General features: G+C 37.0%; 1 protein-coding gene across 2 annotated transcripts in view; it reads left to right on the forward strand.

The window, feature by feature from the left end:
• The first annotated feature begins 443 nt into the window (after positions 1–443).
• The window catches only part of ATP6V1A (ATPase H+ transporting V1 subunit A), a 55814-nt gene continuing 31779 nt past the window's right edge, over positions 444–24478 (forward strand). The window contains exon 1 of one of the 2 annotated variants that reach the window (XM_027104968.1): positions 444–617. The gene's annotated coding sequence lies outside the window, so the exon portion shown is untranslated. Of the gene's footprint in view, positions 618–18946; positions 19064–24478 lie in introns of those variants that run through there. The other variant, XM_027104978.1, reaches the window with a different exon arrangement.

Consider the following 24478-nt stretch of genomic DNA (forward strand, 5'->3'; position numbering starts at 1 on the left):
CCTGGTCTTCCTAGCTGGTAGTCTCCAGTATGACCTTCAAACGCTCCTGTCTCCTAATAAGATTTTATAAAGCTGGTTCCTCTAAATGTAAAGAAGCCTGTGGGAGACTTAAGTAAATTAGTGCTTTTAAGACAAATAGGTGTATTTAACAATTGGCCGGATAACTTGGCTTCCGTCCAGCACGTTTCGGTTTCGATATCACGTGATGGCCCCAAACCCATAAGCCTGGGATTTTGCCGGCGGGCCCCAGGGGGGCGGAACTTTTATCTCCATTTCCGGCCCCGAGACCACTGCGTGAACGTCACTTCCTTAGCAATGCACTTTAGCCCGTTCCACCCACGCCTTCTACGTTGCAGTTTACAACATAATCTTTGCGGACATTTTTGTTTTGTTCTTGCAGTCCTAAAATCTAATCGCAAGAAAATTAATGTTCAAACGATCCGCAAAAATACAGGCGCCGGAGATGCAGCAAGCCCGGTTGGGGAGAACAGGGCGGAGCCCGGGGTCACGTGACTGTCTAGACCCGCCCCCCTCTGCAGCTGAAGGCTTCCCCTCCCACAGTGACAGAGCCTCTGGGTAGGTGATCGGTACAGTTTCTGGACCTCGCGCCCCGGCAGGTGAGTGGCGACCGGTAACCGGCGGCTGGTTGGGATAGAAGAGAAGAGGTGAGAGGATGAAGAGAAGAGAGAGTGTGAATGGTGGCCTCTGCTGTCCCGGGCTTCCCCCCGCTGTCATCCTGCACCGGCGATCTCATTTCTCCAGTTATCTTGACACCCGCTCCCCCAATGTGGTCGCCCCTGCAACCTAGGAGTTCACATGTCCACCCTTCCCGGGGCTGGGGGGTGAGTGCCGCCATTATGGTTCCCCTTTCGAGTCTTTGGGGCTTCGGGTAGTGGGATTGGTTCAGGCATTCTTCGGGGTCTGCAGTAGCCTCCAGGTCTCAATCCCCCGTTCTTTGGCAGAGGCCTTGTAAAGTCTTTACCTTCAGCCCGGGGCTGGGGAGCGGGGAGATAGGAAAAACCCCGGAGGCAGAGGCGTCTCCTGTGAGACCGGCTTGGGAGAGAATGTCACCGATGTGGCCCTCACTGCGGTGTCACTGTAAATCTTGCTTCCGAATGTGCATTTTCAGTTAATTCTTAGCTTTTATCTAACATCCCTGCGATAGGCGTTTTATAGATGTCCACAAGGTTTGAATGGATCTGGAAGGGTAAAAGGTGGCCGTTTACCTTTCTCTTCTCTGACTTAATGGTGCAGAAAAGGAGAGGACAGTTGAAAGAATAAATATATACTACCTTCAAAACAGGAGGTGTTGGTAATGCGACAGTCTAGATTGAATGGGGAGGCGTTGAAAGATGGTGTTGCGGTGTCATGATCTGCAGGAGACCCAGGCTAGCTTATGGAAAAGTGACCTCCCTGAAAGGGAAGTAATTCTTCAGAAACTAATTGGGCTGGAAAGATAATTAAACTAATGTGTTTGACCATAAACTTAAAGGTAAGGAGGTTAAGTCGAGATATTGCTGACTTCATATTTTCTGCCTTTGACATCCTCTTGCCATTTCTCCCTAAAATCCTACGTAATTGCCACTCCCAGTCAATTCCTTGACTAGTGGTAAATTTATGTTAAGTAGCATTTGTATCCCTCCTTAGCTTTCCCCATTTGTAAAAGTCCAGGTGACCTCTTCAGATTTTGATGAACAGTATTTTCTGAAAGTGCAGAAAAGATTGTTTAGGTTTTTGCCCAACCCAGTGTACTCCCATTTCACATGTAATATAGTAACCAATGTTTTGACCCCAAACAATGTGCCTTAGGGAAGAGTGTTTTTCTGTTTGGGGTTAAACTCTTGTTTATACTGCAAACTCAAAGTCCCTTGGTTCTTTTAAATTGAAAGGCCTTACAGAAATTACAAATCTGATTTTTTAAATTTAAATTACACTTTTTCTTAATCTGAAAAAATTATATTCTTAGTTAAACCTTAGAGTTTTCTAACCCATGTCATTGAAGAATCCATTAAAAAGACAACTGAAAAATGAGGAAGATGGAATCATTATCTTTGAGTGGTGGGTATGAATGACTTATTTTTGTTTTTCTGGTATCTTCCAAATTCTCTGCAATAAACTGGTCTTATTTTGTTAAGGGGGAAGTTAAAATTCTAGAGTAACATCAATTTAACAAAATGTTTTATAGTAAGTTCAAAATAGAGAAACTCGCTTATTGATGCTCGTTACTAGAAAACATAACCTTAAAGATCTTTCTTGCTTTCTCTAATGATGAAGGCCACTGTTATGATTTACAGTTTTAGCATTTTGTGCATATAACTTATATTGGACAAAAGCACTAATTTGTTTGAGATGTTTAAGTATCGGTATGCTTGCTACCGATATAAATATAGTTTTATTCATTAGTTTGCTCCAGAGTGAGGTTCCCTGATCACTAGAGGAGAGAAAAATGTAAGCAGTGTTGCTTCATTGCCCAGGTAACATTCCACCAAATAACAGGAGTTCTTGAAGTCTAAACCAGTCCTGTCTGGGTGAGACCAAAATGGAATAGAGAAAACAAGCTAAAAAGGATTGAGCACTAGAGGAGAAAATGTCAATGTGAAAGGTTGAATGAGTTTGCAATTTTACTTCACAGTTCCCCTGATTTTAGGGAACTTGCAAAAGCAATAATTTAGACCACTAATGAAATCTGGAAGATTGGCAGCAGGAATTGGTGACTAAATTGCTACTAAAGTTGAATTTGAAAAAGAGCTTTGACGTTATACTCGATTTACACACACAAACAAGTGATGTGAAGTGTGGAAACCATTTCTGAGACGAGCTTTTTATCAATCTATGAGTATTATGTGCAGAAATCTTTTTTTTTTTTTTTTTTGGCCTGCCACGTGGCTCATGGGATCTTAGTTCTTAGTCCACTGACCACTGACCAGGGACTGAACTGGCCCCCCCACCCCCGGCAGTGAAAGCACGAAGTCCTAACCACTGGGCAACCAGGGAATTCCCTATATGTAGAAATCTTAACATTCATTAGAGAATTGTGCTGTAGTCCAACATTAAATGGCACACGGGGGTTTTTGTGTTCGGGTCCCTGACACCTCTTGTGTGCTTACTCTGAGGTCTTTCTTATATGTCACTGCCTTTGTAGATTATGGCCACCACCAAGATGCTTTCTTCCTCTGTGGGCAGAACTAGGCACTAACTTCTATAGACTACTACACAATATTTTCTATTCTATTTTCATTTCTAGCACGTTGTATTTAATTACTGTTTGCTGGGCTGTTCCTTAGTAAACTGTAAAGCTCCTAGGAATTCAAGGACAGTGTCTCTACTGTTGTGTCTTTAGTACCAGGATGCAGAAGTACTTGATAGGCATTAAATAAATTGTTCATTGAATGAGTGTTTGACAGTTGGACAGGGAGATTAAACTACTTTCAAAGTTCTTGCAGATCATAGCTCCTACTGAGTTTATGCACTAGGTATTAGCTTTAAGATATAAATTGTTAATAGTAACCATCCAAATCATGGTCAATAGAATAGATATAAACCTCAGATGGACTTTATTAATGTAGTGATCAACTTATTTTCACAACATATGTGTTTGCATGATAGGGAAGGGAAGAGGAGTGAGTTGTATTTATTGAAAAAAGGGGCACTGTACAGGCTACACGTGATATAGCACTAGACTAAAAGTCAGAAAATCATCATTAAGTACTGCCACTTTAGCTATATGCTTTTAAGTAAAGTTGGGGTGGAGGCTTATGGTTTGATACTTAGGAACCTTTCTATCAAGGGTATTATGATTTCAAGTGAGATAAACCCTAGGTAATCTATGTGAAAGTATTTTTAAAACTAAGTGGTATTTCCTGATCCTATAGACCTGGGTTCAAGTCTGGCCTTACCATTTATTTAAGCTGTGTGACCTTGGACAATTTACTTAATCTAAGCTTAAATTTCCTCGTGTTTAAATCTATGCCATAGATGCTATTAAATTAGATCATGATGCAGAGGGCCTAGTACATACTTTGTACATTTAAAAAATTAACTTTGCTGATACCTAGTTTGATTTTATATACTGAATTTCTAAAGGAGACTTTTAGATATCCTATAAAATTGAGCAACAAGTTTGGGGTATGGAGTAAAGAGTAGAATTTGAAATGAGGCTTATTAACAAAAAATAGCAAGAAAAATGTACTTCTAGCAAAGATTCTAAAATAGATTTATTAATAGGAGCTAAGAAATATCAACATAAAGTCTATTATTTTGGCAACTGCAGTGACTTAATATTTTCTATATAAAGATTTTCCAGAGCTCATGATCATTAATATGTGGAATCAATTTAAGGAAGTATTGTATTTCTAAATTATTATCCCTACACAGGATTATAGAAATATATTAAAATTATACCATCCTATAGAGGTGGAACTTTTGAGTTTAGCTTATATTTAAAATTTCTGCCTTTTATTCTAACTGTTTTTATGCCTTATTTTTATCCTCATTTGAAGTAGACATAGGAATATAGAGAACACAATGGAGACGTGAACTAGAGTAAAACTTTTCCCTTCCTAGGTTGACGATTCACAAGGTTTAGTGGTTTTGTATTGGAAAATATCAGTAAATTAAACAATAATTGAAGTGTAGCTATCATGAGTTTATGTTTCACCTTAGTCCTGAAAAAAATAACTCATTCGTTCTAAGGAAAGATTTTATTAAGAGATTATTGAATATTCTCTTTAATGTCTTTAATGTCAAGTTTTCTATTATAGTGAAATAAATTATCAATAACCATATTTTCCATTTAATTTTTCTGTAGAGACTTTAAAATTTTACTATTTTCTTTGTTTCCTGTTGTGAACTGAAAGTGACTTCGGTTTATATAAGTGTATTATTTTATATATATATAGTATATACATATTATATGTATAGTAAATACATATACATTGTGTGTGTGTTTATAAAGATAGCTGAAATAGATGTATATTTTCATAGTAATAAATCTTTATTTTTACCTGTAACTATTAAAGTCATCTTTAGAATTAGTTACTACTGTGAATAAAATTATTTAATGATTAATTTTTTTGAAACGCCCCTTTATATTTGTTCGTAGTTAGCTCTGTTTAATAAATTTCACAACTGCACTTAGCCTTCAAAATTGGTGGTATTTCATAGATATTTTGAGATTTAACCTGTGTTTTTTTTGTTGCTATTTTTTTGGTGTCAATATTATGACTAGCTACTACAATAAAATTTTCAGTTTTTCTGAATCTTAATGCTATCTGTAGAAACCATTGTTCTTTCGTTGACAAACCTTTTTAAAAATTATATCAACAGCATGCCATGTTTTATTTCTTTTCTGAAAAATAGTTAAGCTTATTTCATTGAAAGTAAAATGGGTAATGCATGATATAATGCAGAAGAGCTGCACATGTGCTTGAGCAATGAAAAACAACCAGACTTTGTTTTGTTTTAGTTATTTCTTAGTTTAATTCTTTTAAGTGTTTATTTAACAATAAAATAGAGAAGACTAAATTAGAAAACACGTATAAAATTGAAGAAAGGGCATGATATAGAAACTGTATGTGTAGTAATGATTCTATATACATATTGAAAAAGATGGACAGAAATACATCAAAATAAGTCATCTTAGATTAGGAGATTTAAGAAAGTTTTAAAATTTCTATTTGAGTTCCTACAATCACTGTTTATTGCTTTGGGCAATAATTTTTTAATTTGGTATGGAGAATTAGGCATTTAAATGATGATTTCTTCTTAATTACTTGGATATCCTAAGTGAAAATGTTTTGACTTATCCAGATAACTGAATACATTATTTAAGTTTATAGGTGCAGGTATGTTTTTAGGCCTCTGTAAGCTCAGCAGAATTTTAAAAAGCAGAAGTAAATCCCAGCATATAAAATAATTTAATACATGGTGAAGTGATATTTCAATCCAGTGGGAAAAATGGGGACATATATAGTAAATGTAACTGACACAGCTTGTCTGTCTGGAAGAAATTAACTTGAGCCAGTACTTTGCAGCATATGCAGAAACTAGTTTCAAGATGGATTAAAAACTTAAATATTTAAAATAAAATATTAAAAATATTAACTCCTAAAATTTTTTTATATATACAATCTAGATGTAGTGATGACCTTTTAAACAAAGATAGGAAATCTGAAAGTCATAAAAGTAAACATAGGTGTATGAGAACACATAGAAATGAAGAATTTTTCAGTGGCAAAAATAGAGGACAAAAGCCAGATTGAAAACAAATTGAAATATGTATAACAGATAGAGTTAACATTTGTCAGAACTTTTACATATTAAGAAAAAGTCCACATAATAGAAACATGGGTAAAGCATATGACCAGAACTTCAAGAAGAGAAATCCAGACATTCAACAAACTTATGAAAAGATGTATAACTTCACTAGTAATCAATATACTAACAATGAAAAATTTTTTTTCTGATTAGCAGAAATTAAGTGGTAAACCTACCGCTAGTGGTAAAGGATTTTCTCATAAAATGCTAGTGGAGATGTAAATTGTTACAGTTTTTTTAGTAAACAATCAGGCAATATCTGTTAATATTAAGAATACATATTCTTCCATCCAACAATCCCACCGTATGGACTCTTTTCCTTAGAATAAAAACACCAGCAAGTAGCAAGTGTTCACATGAATGTCGATTGAAGCAGTGTTTGAAGTAGCAAAAACCTGGGAACAAAGGGAATGCCTGTCAGTAGGGGTATTGGTGTGTAACTTATAGATTTTATGTTTTTAAAGTCCATTGAAAGAAGGAGTTAAAAAAAATTGAAGTTAAATCCATACTGGTGAATCGAAAGGATTTCCAAATACATCCTAAAAAGATCCATCATGTATCTTAAGTGAGAAAGGCAAAGTTTAGAGAAAAATATGTAACGAGATCCCATTTTTGTTAAACAGCTGAAAAACACCATGAGTTTTGTATATGCCTATATGATTGTCAACACTGGAAGGAGGAAGTAAGCAAAAGAAAACAGAAAGACAAAGGAAAAAAGGCAGGGTATTCACAATAACACATGCATAAAACTACATGTTTGTGCATATCTGTACAAGTTGAATTGCAGAAAGGATAGTCACCAAAGTGTATGTTTAGTGGTTACCTCAGTACATGTATGGGCATTTTGGGTGGTTTTTATTTTCTTACCCTTTTCTGTATTATGTGTTTTTATTTTTACAATGAACATGTAGTGTTTCTGTAATTAGAAAAAACTACCTTTTTTAAAAAGAAGCGACTTCCCTGGTGGCACAGTGGTTAAGAATCCACCTGCCAATGCAGGGGACACGGGTTCAAGCCCTGGTCCGGGAAGATCCCACATGCCACGAAGCAACTAAGCCCGTGTGCCAAACTACTGAGCCTGCGCTCTGGAGCCAGCGAGCCACCACTACTGAGCCCACACGCCTAGAGCCTGTGCTCTGCAGCAGAAGCCTGCGCACCGCAAGGAAGAGAAGCCCCCTGCTCGCCGCAACTAGAGAAAGCCCGCGCACAGCAATGAAGACCCAACGCAGCTAGAAATTAATTAATTAATAATTAATTAAAAGAAAAAGATCTGTTAGGGAAAAGAAGGAATTAACAAAAGGAAGAATTCCATTTGAAATGGCCAGAAATGGCAATTGTCTGAAATTTTTTTTTTGTCTTAATTAGGTATCTGAGGGGAAAGTGTATAAATTACCCTGCTAATTCCATAAACTCTCCTTAATTTTTTTGTGTATGTGATAACCCATGGGCATCCAATAAGAAGTTGTCATTAAAAATGTACAGAAAAGTGATAGGCATTACCAGATAGGGTTACAAATTTTATTTTTGGTATGGATATTAAGTCCTCCAGAAATGTTTTCTGCCTTGGAGATAATAGAGCATATTGCACAATTATGGAGTCTGTTACCTGACGTAATTGTTTGACGGTCAGCATAAGGGAAAGTCCACATTTGGGTTTTGGTGAATAAAAAAACTAAATACAACGTTAACTCTCCTTAGAAAGCTTCAAATAAGAATGCCTATAAAGAAGCAAAATTAAGTTACTTAATACTTGATTTCAGTCCTTTTAAGAATCTGAAATTAATATATCATTCAAAGCCGTAATAGAAAATAACAGATGCTTTAGAGCAGCGGTCCCCAACCTTTTTGCCATCTGGCACCGGTTTCATGGAAGACAGTTTTTCTGAAGACGGGGTGGGTGGTGGCGGGGGGGGGGGGGGGGGGGCGGGGGGGGGGGGGGGGTTCAGGCGGTAATGGGGAGTGGCAGATGAAGCTTCGCTCACTTGCCTGCCACTCACCTGCTGTGCAGCCAGGTTCCAAGGAGTTAGGGACCCCTGCTTTAGAGTGAGATTTGTTATATGTTTAAAGCATTTGTATTTGTTTCTCATGTTGATATTTTTTGTTTCCCCTTTTCCTTAAAAGTTTTACTAACTTAATTATGTATATGTTCTTTATTGTAAACTGTACACATTTTTCCCCTCCAGTTTTATTGAGATATAATTGACGTACAGCACTGTATAAGTTTAAGGTGTACAGCATAATGACTTGACTTACATACATCATGAAATGATGACCACAGTAATTTTGGTAAACATCCATCCTCTCATATAGATACAAAATTAAGGAAAGTTAAACAAATTTTTTTTCTTGTGATGAAGACTCTTATGATTTACTCTCTTGATAACTTTCATATTTAACATTCAGTAATGTAATTATATATCATGTTATACAGTACATCCCTAGCACTTATTTATAACTGGAAGTTTGTACCTTTTGACCACCTTCATCTGGTTACCCCTTCCCCTGCTCCCTTATTTCTAGTAACCACAAATCTGATCTCTTTTGTTTTCAAAGTATAATTGACTTAAAGCGAATACTATGTTAGTTCCTGCTATACAACATAGTGATTCGATATTTCTATACATTTTAAAATAATCACAATAAGTCTAGTTACGACATGTCACCATACAAAGATATTACGTACTTATTGACTATATTCCCCACACTATACATTTCATACCTGTGACTCATTTATTTTGCAACTGGAAGTTAGTACCTCTTAATCTCCCTCACATGTTTCTTTCCTCCCTCAATCCCGTTCCCTCTGGCAACCACCTGTTTGTTCTCTGTATCTATGACTTTGTTTCTGTTTTGTTTGTTCATTTGTTTTTTAAATTCCACATATAACTAAATCATACAGTATTTGTCTTTCTCTGACTTATTTCACTAATACCCTGTAGGTCCATCTCTGTTGTTGCAAATGGAAAGATTTCATTCTTTTTTACAACTAATGTTCCATTGTATGCACACACCACATCATCTTTATCCATTTTTCTGTTGATGGACACTTAGGTTGCTTCCATATCTGGGCTATTGTCAATAATACTGCAGTGAACTTAGTGGGGTGCATATATCTTTTCTAGTTAGTGTTTTTGTTTCCTTTAAATGAATACCCAGGAGTGGAATTGCTGGATCATATGAGAGTTCTGTTTTTCATTTTTTGAGGAATGTACAAATTCCTTTTGAAAAGAGTTGGGATATATGTAAATAAAAAGTAATTTTAGAGTAGTGTTGAGAGGCAACATAGCAAGCAAGGAGGTTAGGGGTGTAGGTACTGGAGCCAGGCTGGCTCAAACCCTGGCTCTGTTACTTCTTAGCAGTGTGACTTTGGGGAAGTTTCTTTTATGTCTCTCTATTGCATTCTTCTCAGCTTTAAAATAAGGATATTAAGAGTATATTTATTTCATTAAGTGTTGTGAGGATTAAATGAATAATATAAGAAAAGTGATTAGAACAACGACTGTTACATAATAAGAGCCATGTACATATTTGCCATTATTATTTAGTTACTATGCTCTTTGCTCAGTTAATTAGTTATATATAGTAATTTTATCACTTGGCTTAATTGGTTTAGCACTCATCAAATCACTCAATATTTTTAAGTTGAATGGATAATACATGTACAAATACAGTAAAATTTTTATATTCATACATGTGTGCGTTTTCTCCCCGTCTCTCCATCCTTACTCTTTTTTCTCGTGTATTTGTTCACAAAGGTAGCATCTTGTCTTGTTATTCCCAGGCCTTACATTTTTCATTTAACAATGTTACCTTGGAGATGTTTCCACATTGATACAGTTAAAGATGCCACATTCTTTTAAATAATAGTCTAGTATTCAGTTGTACTAATGTACCATCATCATCCTACACAACAATTTTTTGAGAGTTTACTCCTGTATCGGGCACTTTTCTTGAATTAAGTCATGCAAGGCTCGCAACAGCCTTATAAGATAGGTGTTAGTTTTATCCCCATTTAACAGATGAGGCAGTTTAGGCTTTGAGTGGTTAAATGCCCACCAATGTCACACAGTTCATAAGTAATAGGACTCTGGAGTTGAACCCAGAGAGTCTTTTTCCAGAGATTACTATCTTAACACCACAGCTTTCAAGACGTGTCTCCATATTAATGGACATTCCAGTCTTTTGCTGTAAGAAACAGTGCTGTAATAGATTATTTTGTTAATAGCACATTTTGTACACATAAAGTAAATTCCTAAAAATGGAAGAGGTGGGTCAAAGGATTTTGAATTTTGGTGGGTATTGCCAAATTATTGTCCAATTTAGGCATGCACTGAAGGTCAGGTTTGTCGTCAGTATTTTGCCAAAATCTGCCCATTTAGCTTGAGTCTTAGGGAAGCTGAATAGCTGAATGCCTTTAAAATTTCTAGCATTCCTGAATTACGTGTGACCTACCATCATGTGATAGCATAGATTACCCCATATCTAATCAGTATCTAACAGTGTCAGTATGAGATCAAGGTCTGACAAATGTCATGACTTTTTGTTACTTTCAAATAATGGAAAACATTCTAGATACAACTTGAAGTGCTGTTTATGTGACTCATACATTGAAATTCTATCAATTGAAGTTTGAATGTAAGTTATTAAAAGTAAAATACTACAGTTGTTAATAATTGTGAAAGTTGCTGATTTTATGAACCAAAACAATTATGTTAGAGCTCTCAAATAATACATAGGGAATCAGATTGCCAATTAATACGAACATTTAGAGTGTGATAGCTAGCTAAATGTGAGAATAACTGTATCTTGTGAAAAATGGGTTGTCACTCTATAAGTACTAGTCTTAGGTAATGCAGAATCAGACAGTGAGGAACTTTATTAACATGAGTTACAATATCCACAAATTATTTTGAATATAACATACTTCTGTTCAGTGTCCTCTATTTCATTTGTTTCAAGAAAGAAAAGTATCTCTGATTAATCCAAAGAATAGGCCAAGTGACACCCAAACTCTTCAATGTGATCCAAAGCAGACACTTAAAATACAGAATGCTCAGGTCCCAACTTGGTACACCTGCAGTGCTTGAATGTAGATTTATAGTACCTGCTATTGTTCAGTGGTGTGTGCGTATTTTAAATATGATCTCATCCTCACCCAAAGATGCTGTTGGATAAGGAGGGTGGGGGAAGTACCTAAAAATAGGCAATGATAAAGACTATTAATTCTTTATTGTAAACTATTTCTACCTCAGAGAAGAATAAAACAATAGAAAATAACTCCCTCTACCTTCACCCTCCAAATGAATCATTGCACCGTAGCAACTTTGATATCTAAAATATTAGAGCTGAGCCTGAATCTTGGAGGTCAAACCCTTCTATGCCTCATGCCTCATGGCTTGACAGTTCAAGATAATATTCCTAAATCCTCACACAAGATATTGCCATTAAGCCCTGTTCTGAAACAAAGATGAGTAAGTACTTTAGAGGCATTTCTGACTAATATACTCCTGAGCTGTTAAGGGACTGGAAATTCTCAGGATTTGCCGAACTTGACTGGACAAGTGGGTGCCCACAGCCTTATCAAGAGCCACATTAGTTCATTCTAAACAGACAAAAGCCTGTGTGGTGGTTTTCAGCTGTTCCTAGGGTTAAGGTTCTCTTATTAGCATCATAGGCATACATAGCATCATGTAGTCTTCTGTAACTGTTAGTTGACAAGTAAAAACAAAAGTGAATATGATGTATTCTGTGTAAGCATTATGCCCTTACAGGAGTCATATTGTCAATACTTTGTGCTTTTTAAAAGAAGTTTTATTGAGGTATAATTGACATAATTGCAAACATATTTCAAGTGTACTGTTTGACATTTTGATATATGTATACACCCATGAAATCATCACTACAGTCAATATAGTGAACATATCCATCACCCTCAAAAGAAATTTCCTCGTGCCTCTTTGTAATCCCTTCCTTCTATACCTCCCCACTGCCCATCCCCAAGGAACCACTGATCTCTTTTCTATCACTATAGGTTAGTTTGTATTTTCTAGAGTTTTATATAAATGGAACCCTTTGCCCAGGGCGGTGCGGGGGGGGGTGTCTACCTTTTACTTTTACATGTTTCAATGATGCATTTCTTTTTATTGCTGAGTATTCACTGTATACCACAAATGCCACAATTTGTTTATCCCTTCACTTGTTGATAGATATTTGGGTTGTTTCTGCTTTTTGGCTGTTATGAATAAAGCTGCTATGAACATCCATGTAAAATTCTTTGTTTGGACATAAGCTTTCATTTCTCATGGGTAAATACCAAGGAGTAGAATGACTGGGTCATATGATAGGTGTATGCTTAACTTTCTAAGAAACTGCCAGATTGTTTTTTTAATGGTTGTACATTTTACATTCCTACCAGCAGTATGTGAGAGTTCTAGTTCTAGATCCTTACCAACACTTGCTGTGGTCAGTCTTTTAAAATTTTAGCCCCGCTAGGTATGGAGTGGCATTTCATTGTGGTTTTCCTTTGCATTTTCCTAATATTAAGCATATTTTCATGTATTTATTTGCCATTCATGGGTCTTCTTTGTGCAGTATATCTTAAGATCTCTTGCCCATCATTTTAATTGTGTAAAATTGTCCATTTTAGTCAGTTGTCCATTTCTGTGTGTGGTTTTATAGCCTTTTTTTAAAAAATAAATTATTTTTTATATTTTTGTCTGCGTTGGGTCTTCGTTGCTGCACGTGAGCTTTCTCTGGTTGCAGCGAGTGGGGGCTACCCTTCGTTGCAGTGTGCAGGCTTCTCATTGTGGTGTCTTCTCTTGTTGCGGAGCATGGGCTCTAGGCACGTGGGCTTCAGTAGTTGTGGCTCGTGGGCTCAGCAGTTGCGGTACTCAGGCTCTAGAGAGCAGGCTTAGTAGTGGTGGTGCACAGGCTCAGTTGCTCTGCGGCATGTGGGATCTTCCTGGACCAGGGCTCAAACCCGTGTCCCCTGCACTGGCAGGCAGATTCTTAACCACCATACCACCAGGGAAGTCCCTGTATAGCCTTTTTGAGCTAATATTTGTTTGTAAAATTTTAAATAATAATACCAGGCAGAATAATGGAGGTAAGATTTTATCTATTCTTTGTATAATTATTTGGTGTTCTAGCATTTATAACATCAAACAAAATAACCACTAAGGGCTTCCCTGGTGGCGCAGTGGTTGAGAGTCCGCCTGCCGGAAGATCCCACATGCCGCGGAGCGTCTGGGCCCGTGAGCCATGGCCTCTGAGCCTGCGCGTCCGGAGCCTGTGCTCCGCAACGGGAGAGGCCACAGCAGTGAGAGGCCCGCGTACCGAAAAAAAAAAAAAAAATATATATATATATATATATGTTTATATTTATTTATATATAAATAACAAAAAGTGGGGTACTGTAGTTTAAAGAGAATTATTACATAAACTATGGTATCCATTTAATGGAATATTGTACTGTTTAAGATGATACTTATTAAAAATATGTCAAGTTGTATTATAGTATTGATTACAATTATATAAAAAATTGTGAGGAAATAACATCAAAGTCAACAGTATTCAAGTTGTGAGACTTTTCTTTGGGTATTTTAAAAATTACAAGCATATTGCTTCTGCAAATAAATTTTAAGCAGAAGTATGTAACAAATGCTTATTTTCTTTACTGTTTGTGTCATTTAGCTATCTTTTTGGCTGGTTACATTCTTGGTAAGTTAAAATATAAAATCGGTGACTCGGTTTTTTCTTTGTAATCTGAAATCAAGAAATCTTGTAAAAATTCACATAGAAGTCTTATGGGATATTAATCTTAGCTTCACTATAACTTTTAACTCTTTAATAAGTTTTGTCTTAGAGATAAGAAAAATAAGAGGAATTTCTCAGATACTGTTTCAGGTAAATTTATTATTCCAAATTTATGACAAACTATTAACCAGAAATTTTCTACTACTATTCCCTGTAGCAAAATTATATTGGGTCTGTTTTCGTTAATATTCTTATTAGTTCCAAATATGCCCATTTACTTTACAGTTAAATTTATTTTTACTATTATTATCAGTTATTTATGTTTGTGTTATAAAGCTACGCATTAATAAAACACAGCATTGTGTGTTGTTCTTTAAAAATCTTAGTTCTTTAGGAGATGGATATTCTAGAAACAGTCAATTCTTGGTTGTTATACTACTTGCTCTTTAGTTTGTGAATGATCTGTTATATCATCTCTTTTTCATCTTCTCCCTTTTGCCTGCATATTATTCTTTGCCATTCTAACATAGAGTCAGTTAATAATGGAAAAGAGGCATCCTGGGCTTTTTTTTTTTTTTTTAAGATAATAGAGGTTAAAGCTACTGGCTAAATAAGGTCTTTTGAATTATTTGTTATTATTATAAATGCTTAGATGTTAAAATCAGACTAAATTCGGACTTCTCCACTCCATAGCTCTAATCTTGAGCGGGTTGCTTAAAGTCTCAAAACCTGTTTCGTAATCAAACAATACCTGCCTCCTACGGCTGTTGTTAAAGGTTAAATGAGATGTGTTTATTTTTTAACATAATGCCTGGAATGTGATATGTGCTTAACAAGTAGTAGTTTATCTGTTTTTAATATCAGAACATTTTATTGAGTTACTGCTGTGCAAGGCTCCATGCTATGTGGAGGGAAGAGAGTTAAGAAAATGATAAATTTATGCCCCTTGAAGGCAGGGATACTTGAGTCTGTTCATATGACAGTTCTACCATTGGTCATAGGCTTCTAGCCTATAAATTTCAAACCATAGAACTTATACACTAAATACAGTATTTTGTTATTCTGGTTAATACTTTGGATTATCACCTCAGTATAACTCACTTTTATTTATAAAATTTTGAAGTGAAAAGAATCTGTGATTGTTTATTTCTAGAAATGCTATCAAAATTGTTTATGGATAAGCTTGTCATCAAAGCATAAGAATATGTAGCCAATAAGATTTGAATTCTATTCCCAGCTTAATTGTCCACCCTACCTTTTATCTTTACTGTTTCTTTTACAGGATTAGTTGTACTTTAATAAGTGAAAGGGTGTTATCTGTGTGTGCCCTCAAAAAATTTTGTTGTAGTAGGAATAAATTTTTTCTGATTCTGTTAGTCCAGTTTGCCATCTGTGATCTTTCTATACTTCTCTACTCTGATTCCCACTTTTGTCTGCATATTTCCTTGTAGTCCATCTCAAGTAATTTTTTGTGAACTATTTAAGTAATGACCTTATAGATGCCTTTATTCTTAACCTTTTGGCCTATCCTTTAAAAAAAATAACACTATGAAATATGTATACCATATAAAAATATTTATTCTTGAAATCCTCTCCTTTCTGTTTTGTTATAAAGGCAACAGGGACCCAGATGCTTTCTGTCTTTCAGTTTTGCTGTCCTTAGCAAGGTGGCCTGGCTACTTAGATTTGCTTCTTTCAAGGTCCCAAGATGGCTGCATGTCCCACGCAGATGACCAGATCCCAAGGGAAAAAGTGTTTTTCATGGCCTGTATTTTTTAAAAGAGCAAAGAAATCATTCCCAGAAGCTCCCCAGTAGACTTTGCCTTACCTCTTATTGGTCAGAACATCATAACATGCTCATTTCCAAACCAGTCATTGACAGGGGACCTGGAATTACCTTGATGTGTCTACCAAAATTTCAGCCAATTTAGGATTTTGCTAACAAGATAAAAAGGGGGAACTAGTTATGCTAGTCAGTAATCTGCCACGTAAGCCTTTTTTTTTTTTTTTTGCGGTACGCGGGCCTCTCACTGTTGTGGCCTCTCCCGTTGCGGAGCACAGGCTCCGCATGCGCAAGCTCAGCGGCCATGGCTCAGGGGCCCAGCCACTCCGCGGCATATGGGATCTTCCCGAACCGGGGCACGAACCCGTGTCCCCTGCATCGGCAGGCGGACTCTAACCACTGCGCCACCAGGGAAGCCCACACATAAGCCTTTCTAATGATGTTGCTAGGGAGGTAGGTTAAATAAAATGAATAGAAAAGTACTTAACAAAATGATTGTGTACTATACTCTGTGAATATAAGGTAGTGCTATTAGCTGGAATTCTACCAATTCTATAACTTTCGTTATAATTTATAGCAAGCATAAAAATATTAGATTCTTGATGCCTTTCCCCAAGAAGGTAAACTGTGTATGAAAATAAGTATTTGCTTTTAATCAACTAGATTCTTCTTCATCTTAAAAAAAAAATCTATTATTTCCAAAGATAGTGTTCAGTCAGTTGGATAGGATGTACATTTCCAAGTGTTATGTTAAGTATCAATGAAGTGCCCCGGTATCAATTAAGGATTTTGTATGTAAATAAATCTTGTCTTAGAACCTTGGTATTTAGCTTTTACATAACACCTGACCCTTGCCTCCAGCAATTGTATCATCCAAGACTGGTAGTGAAAACATTTCTCTGGGTAATGAAATTACTAGGTATAGTGCATTAACCAATAGCAATTTGTAAGGGATCTTGTAAAACAGAAGGAACAAAAGTGGGCCTCTGGTGTTGTGATTTGCCACTGCAGTGTTCTGCAGTGTTTGGAGGAGAGACTGGTGACTCATTAGATCCGATGGTTGCCTGTGCTATCTGGATTTTTCCCCTTCTACAGCAGGGTTTTTTGTTTTGGGTTTTTTTTTTTTTAATCTTTCACAAATATGGGGGGTGGTTACAGTTTGTGACTATTAGAATTTTGGAATTTTTTTGTTTTTTTGGGTGTTTTTGGCTGCACTGGGTCTTCATTGCTGTGTGTGGGCTTTTCTCTAGTTGCAGTGAGTGGGGGCTATTCATCTTTGCAGTTTGCATGCTTCGCATTGCGGTGGCTTCTTGTTGTGGAGTGTGGGCTTCAATAGTTGCGGTGCGTGGGTTTCAGTAGTTGTGGCTCTCAGGCTTTAGAGCACAGCCTCAGTAGTTGTGGTGCACAGGCTTAGTTGCTCCGCGGCATGTGGGATCTTCCTAGACCAGGGATCGAACCCGTGTCCCCTGCATTGGCAGGTGGATTCTTAACCACTGCGCCACCAGGGAAGTCCCCAGAAGCTTGGTTTTAATTGCATTTACTTTTTATCCTTAAAAGAGGAGTCCAACAACTAAAGCCAATTTAAAAAATATAATCGAGTTGATTTCTCTATGAGCGCAGGTACATATAACACATTGTTTTATCGGAAGCAACTGTTTTTAAAGTAAATATCATGCTTTTATTTTTTAAACGATTGAAAGCAACAATAATAGCTGCATATCGTATTAGAAAGGAGTTATTACATAGCACATAAAACTTCATGTAGGATTAAATCATATCATGATAGTTTGGATCTTACGGAGATTTGGCATGAGATTAACTTTCAGTATAATCTGACTTGCAGTATCATTTGCTTATAGCAAGTTAAACTGTTTTGGGAGGTTGTTGTCTTAACATTTTTAAAAGCCTACGTTGGGAATTCCTTGGCAGTCCAGTGGCTAGAACTCCACGATTTCACTGCCGAGGGCATGGGTTGAGTCCCTGGTTGGGGAACTGAGATCCCGTAAGCCGCTCGCGCAGCCAAAAAAAAAAAAAAGCCTATACTTTTTCACATAGATACATAAGCATTCAGTAGTGAGGCAGAAGATTTTAGTGGGGTATTTTTATTTTCACTTTTTTCATAGATAACAATGAAGGGTGGTTAATGGATACAAATTAGTACGTTGTATGACCATGTCTATCAAACTGCTATATGCTTTGCCCTGTTCAGTAGTTGTCAATATAATATGTCTACCTAATTTATCATTTTTATTTTATTTGTGGGGAGGAAACACTTCCATATTTTTCTTGTAAAACACACATTGTGTATGATGATGTAGAGGGCAAAACTTGTTTGGATTAAGAGGGTATACAAGAGCAGACAAAGAAATTTGGCTGCTTACGGTAGACTGCTGTAACATCCTGTTGTCTGTCAAGATTCTGGGGAAGTGGTGGGGAGGTATTTATTACTTTAGTGCTTACTTGTTCTTCTGCAATTGGGGTGCTTTGATGAAAAAGCTTTAGAAGTATATTATCTATATGTGTGTGTGTGTGTGTGTATCCTTATGTCAGTGCTGTGGGAATTGCAAATTTTAATGTTCAAGAAAGCCTAGTACCTTGGACTGATCCTTGGAAGTTTCTCAAAGTGTTTAACTGTTAAGAGGTTGGAGCCTGAAACTTATGGACCAGGAAAACATATTTTCCAATATCAGAAAATAGTACTTTAGACTTCTTTTCCTGCGACTGCTGGTGATGGGCTGTATCTAAGGTTTATGTTGAAGGAGGAGGAGCAAGTTCCTTTCAGAAACTAAGGCTTTCGTTGCATGGGAACCTTAGCCGGAGAATTGCCTATTGGGCTGTTTTGTATTGTTTTTGTATTGTTTTTGTATTGTTTTTTGTATTGTTTTTTGTATTGTTTTTGTATTGTTTTTTCCTTTTGTATTGTTTTTTCCTTTTCCCAAAGTAACCAATTACAAGATTACTAAGACAGAAAACAGGCCAAAAATTGTAGTGCTTCAAGTGTGAGTCTAAGTTTCAGTTATCCAGGAAGTAATTATTCAGTTTGTTCATTGTAAGTATTTTAGGTTCTCTGGAATCAGATGTCTAAAAGGAGTCTGGTGTATAAGATTTTCTTAAGGATCAACACATGTGAAAGGAAGGGGACGGAAACAGAGTTGGTCTGGGGAAGAAGTGCAAATGCAGTGCAAGCCCGACAAAGCCTCAGCTGACCAGGTGGGATGATCTGGAGTGAGCATTTATTGCTCGTGACCTCCGCATTGGGCTGATAGGGCTGGGCCTTTCTTTATACCTCCACTTTGCTTAGTCACCTGGTGCAGGTTGCTCTGTGAAGGGTGTGAATGTGGGCAAGGCAGCTCTCTGCATCCCTGAAGGGCTGACAGCTGTTGGCTATCCACTTCCTTGAAGTGGAATCTGAATGTTGCAGCTCTGTGTCTAATAAAATAAAACATATAGTCTTGAGGTAGAGACTATTGTCCTCTGTACCACATAGGATTGTTTAGATGTATACAATAGAAATCAGCCTAGTTAATTGAGGAGGCAGAGTGCAGTGCTTAAAGAGCATAGGCTTTGATGTCAGACTGCCTCGGTTCATAATCCCACCTTTGCTGTTTGCTGGTTTTGTGATCTTGGGCAAAGTTACTTACATCTCCATTCTTTAGTTTCCACATTTGTAAAATGGAGATGGTATTAGGGGGTATGAAGTTATTCGGTAACTATTCACTGAGTGCTTTTTTCTTTGCCCAGGCACTGTTTTCTATATCCTCATGAAACTAAGTATTCTAGGGAGTGATACAGATGCTTATACTAACCACAGTAAACAAGTAAATTAAAAAGAAAAAATATTCTTTCAGGTAGTTAAAAGTTCTATGAAGAAAAGCAGGGTAAGAGCATCGAGGATGACAATGGGAAGAGAGGGACTATTTCATGAGAGTGAGGAAAAGACATTCTAGGCAGGGCACAGCAAATATAAAGGTCTGAGTTGAAGCCGAGATTAAAATTTAACATGTTGAAGCATCAAAAGTGGACAAAAGTGCCTGGAATTCCTACATTTTATACTTTAAAAACTGGTGTTTTCATAATATTCTTATTTTATCATGAAAGATATGTTAAGAGTTGGTTTTTGAATGTATTTGTAACCACTTCTCTGAATATCATACAGTGGTGTACAAAAAGCTAAATTACTTGTGACCATCATCATGTTTTTCTCCTCTTAACATTGACTTTTTTTTCCTTCCAGTTTTATACTTACTGACTGTATTCCCCGCAGTGTACATTCATGCCTGTGACTCATTCATTTTGCAACTGGAAGTTTGTACCTCTTCATCTCGCATTTCTTTCCTTCCCCCACCTCTTTCCCCTCTGGCAACCACCTGTTTGTTCTCTGTATCCATGACTCTGTGTTTTGTTATGTTTCTTCATTTGTTTTGTTTTTCTTTTGGCTGCGCAGTGCAGCGTTCGGGATCCGACCAGGGATGGAACCTGTGCCCCCTTGCAGTAGAAGTGTGGAGTCTTAACCACTGGGCCACCAGGGAAGTCCTGTTTTGTTTTTTAGATTACACATTTAAGTGAACTCATGCAGTATTTGTCCTTTTCTGTCTGACTTATTTCACTAAGCATAATACCCTCTAGGTCCATGTTGTTGAAAATCTCAAGATTTCATTCGTTTCTTACAACTGGGAAATATTCCATTATATTTGTATACCACATCTTCTTTACCTATTCATCTATTGATGGGCGTTTAGGTTGCTTCCATATCTTGGCTGTTGTAAACACTGACTTTTTATTTTATTTTACTTATTATTTATTTATTTATTTATTTATTTTGCGGTACGCGGGCCTCTCACTACTGTGGCCTCTCCCGTTGCGGAGCACAGGCTTCGGATGCGCAGGCTCAGCGGCCATGGCTCACGGGCCCAGCTGCTCCACGGCATGTGGGATCTTCCCGGACAGGGGCACGAACCCGTATCCCCTGCATTGGCAGGCGGACTCTCAACCACTGCACCACCAGGGAAGCCCAACACTGACTTTTTAAAAAGTAGAATCATCTTGATTTGTTATAAGAATATTAATCAGATGAATGGAAATTTTTGGATCTGGTGAAAAGCATATTTAAGTGAATTTATAGAATTATCACTTAGCCTCTTGGTTCACTTATTAGTTTGATATCACTGTTCCTAACACCTGCTGCCTTTGGCATAAATTAAACAATATATGCCTAAAAATAAAGTTTAAAACTGTAGAATCATCAGTTTCCTATGGTGGCTAGGATTATCCAGCTGAGTGATAAATTCACAAGGCAGCTGAATCATGAACAAACTCATTTGATTTCCACTAATTATTGCTCATACATTTGGAGGCTCTTGTTGTTGTTTAAAAGGGAAAATATGTAAACACCTGTTTTTAAAAATCAGAACAGATACTATTATTGCCTCATGAACATTCTAGAACACCTTCATGAAACCTAGGAGATTTAAAGCATCTGTAAGAAAGTTCTACTGTATACTCTAATGCCTCCTCATCTTTCAGGTTTCAGCTTAGCCTCCTCTAAGTCACTCTTGTCCTGCCCAAGTCAAGGTTAGATGCCTCTTCTAAGTCACTCTGCACTGCTCTATGAGAGCACATTTGTTACCGTATTGTAACTATTCTTACTCCACTGTATTTTCAGTCTATGATACAGCACCTGGCATATCACTGATGCTTAAAATAAAATCTACTTAGTTTTAGAAAATAAAGTTATGGTAAAATACACATAATAGCTAAGAAAAAAACTAGCCACTTGACTAGATTTGGTTCATATAACAAGAAGATAAGAATATGTTAGGTTCTTTTTAGAAATATAGGCCATATTAGCTTGTACTAACAGAATAAGGTTAGTAGTCATCAGTAATACTTTTCTGTTAGGCTTACTGTTAGGTGCTTCACAACAATCCCAGGAGATTTGACAGATGAAATGAGTCTCAAAAGGTTGAAAGAATTTGATTTGCTCAAGGGCACAATTTATAATTTCAGACTTCATTTGTCTGACTCAAAGCCTTGGTCTCTGTTTCTCAATAAAAAGAAAGCAGCCAGAACAGATGAAAGTGGTACTCTTCAGAACTTACTCATATGATATATTTAGAATACAGTTTTTAATTTTGTTCGCTCTGTTTTAAAAGAAACATTGATATCGTGAAATACTTCCGGAAGAGGGTAGCCTCAGGGGAGAAAGATCTGAAAAAGGCTATCCTTTGAGGGACAGTTGACACCAAAGAGAATTCCTCCGGGAGGGAAGATACTGTGTGTGGCTACAGTAGTTGGAAGAAAGGCCAGAGGGTAGAAGTTGGGGAAGTAGATTTAGGTTGAATACAAAACAACTCTCTAAGAGGCGATTTCTGAAAATAGAATGGCTTTTTCAAAACTGAAGCCCTGTTTAAATGGTAGGTATTACAGATGAATTTTTTGTGAGCATTTTACATCTCACAGGGAACATTTTGACAAACTGTAATTTAATAGCCCCAGGGTAGGTGGTACTTGTGTTTTTCAAATGAAGATATTAAGAGATTTTGATTTGTCCAAGATCTCCTGCAGTGTGTCACTGGTAGAATCAGTATATTTCCTAAGCCTGCTGACTCAATATTTCATGATATTTCCACTTTGATAGGCAGATGATCATGTATCATAGGAAATACCCATATTTGGGGAAGAAGTTAGACTGTATTATTATAAAGTTCTCTTCTGACTTTGAAAATCTTTGATTTTCTGGAGATTAAAATTTGACCTCCTTTGCTTGTTTAGTACTTCTTTGAAGACTTTGCCCAACCCATTTCCCAAATAAATGCTTATCTTTAAACTTTGTTTTTTCCCCTGTTATCTAAGTAGTTTCTAGAAAAACTTTCATCTTTTTATATTCTAATCTTTTGCAGTCCCATTCCTACTTACTCAACAGTTCCCTTCTGCATCTTTAGGAGGCTGGAAAATCCTAATAAACCAGTTTCCCCTTTTCTTTACTTCCTCCCTCAACTGCCCTTCCTCCAATTTTCTTACTGACACCAAAATCCTTGTCTCCTTTACATTGACATTTGTGACTGTAATATCAGATTTATTATTATTTTTCCATGATTTCTAAGGACTTACACACTAACTTCATCTTTATCAATAAATGACCAAAGTGATGATAGTCTCTACCTTATCACTGATACCATCTTTAAGGTGTTGGTACTTTTCTTGCCCCTTTGATCATATTCTTCTCATTTGGAAGGTCTCCCATATAGCCATGTGGTTGATTTTTGGGTTTTTTAACATCTTTATTGGAGTATAATTGCTTTACGATGTTGTGTTAGCTTCTGCTGTATAACAAAGTGAATCGCCATATGGTTTTGATCTTTAATTGTTTTTACTCTTGCTTGTTTCTTTAATCACTCTTTAATTCTTCTCTGTTATCCCTATACACCGTCCTGCTTCTGAAGGCACTAAGTGTATCAAACCAGAATTCCACTGTTAATGACTTTATTGTTACACGCCCTTCCCGAATTCTTTGATACCTTGGTTAATGGATTACAAATTGTATTCCAAGGAGTGTAGGGTTCTGTAGCCATCCTTCAATGACTCCAGAAAGACTGAAAAACACCACTGTACCCTGCCTGAATTAATACCTAAACCTCAGGGTCTGATTTTCCTCTTTCTGTATTCTTTCTATTTGGACTCAACTCAGCCTTGAAACTTACTTTCCAGTTCTTACCTGTTCCCCTAACTCATCCCCATTGCTTTACACTTTTCCCACATCTGAATCAATTTCTCCTTTTCTCCCAATGTGTTGTCATTTTGAACACTTAAGTAATTTTGTCTTATGGTACAGTTGTTTAAAACCAGTGAAATCTCCTTTTATTCATAGTCTTTATTCCCTAAGTTTAACACAGTACCTTTTCCTTGGTAGGAGCTCAGTAAACATTTAATAAATTGAGTCCATTTGTTACCAGTTAAGTTGTATGGACCCCTGCTCGGGCCCTAGCCCACTGAGGCCCTCTGCCTCCACAGAGAAGGTTTTTTTCCATTCGGGTTCCAGCAGCCAAAAAATGAAACCAAAGCAGAAATTGAAGCAACAGAAGCTTTATTCAATGGCCAGAGAATGGATAAGTGGGAACTTAGTTCACAAATCAAGCTCTCGCCTTAATGGCAAGACGGATTTGCTTTTAAGGAATAAAGACAATGGGGGGAAGGAGTGAGACTAATGATGGGGATGCATATGCATTAGTTTTCTGGGAAAGAGGCAGGCTTTCCTGGAAATGGGATGCCACCACTTTGCTGTCCTTTTTTGGTCAGTGACTTCCAGTCACGGCTGCCAGTAGGTGTGTCATTTAGTACACCAATGTAGTAAAATCAGTGTAGAAAGAGACTCGGGGTCTCTTGGAGTTAAGATTCATCGCCATCTTGGTTTCAGCTGGTTCTGTCCGGTTTTTGTTTTTCTCTTCCTATAGCTTCCTTTCTTTGTGTCCAGACCCTGTGATGAAAGATATATGTTAGTTCCTATTCCAAGGAGGGGTTGGTGGGTTTTGAGCAAGGGTCTGGTGACAACTCTGGTAACACATTGACACTCACCCCATAACTAATTCCGGAGCTTTTCAACTTCTCTTCATGCCTGCATCCCTTCCC

Source organism: Aethalodelphis obliquidens, unplaced genomic scaffold, assembly GCF_003676395.1.
Source record: "Aethalodelphis obliquidens isolate GAN/ISIS:26980383/991018 unplaced genomic scaffold, ASM367639v1 scaffold1, whole genome shotgun sequence".
Taxonomy (NCBI): Eukaryota; Metazoa; Chordata; class Mammalia; order Artiodactyla; family Delphinidae; genus Aethalodelphis; species Aethalodelphis obliquidens.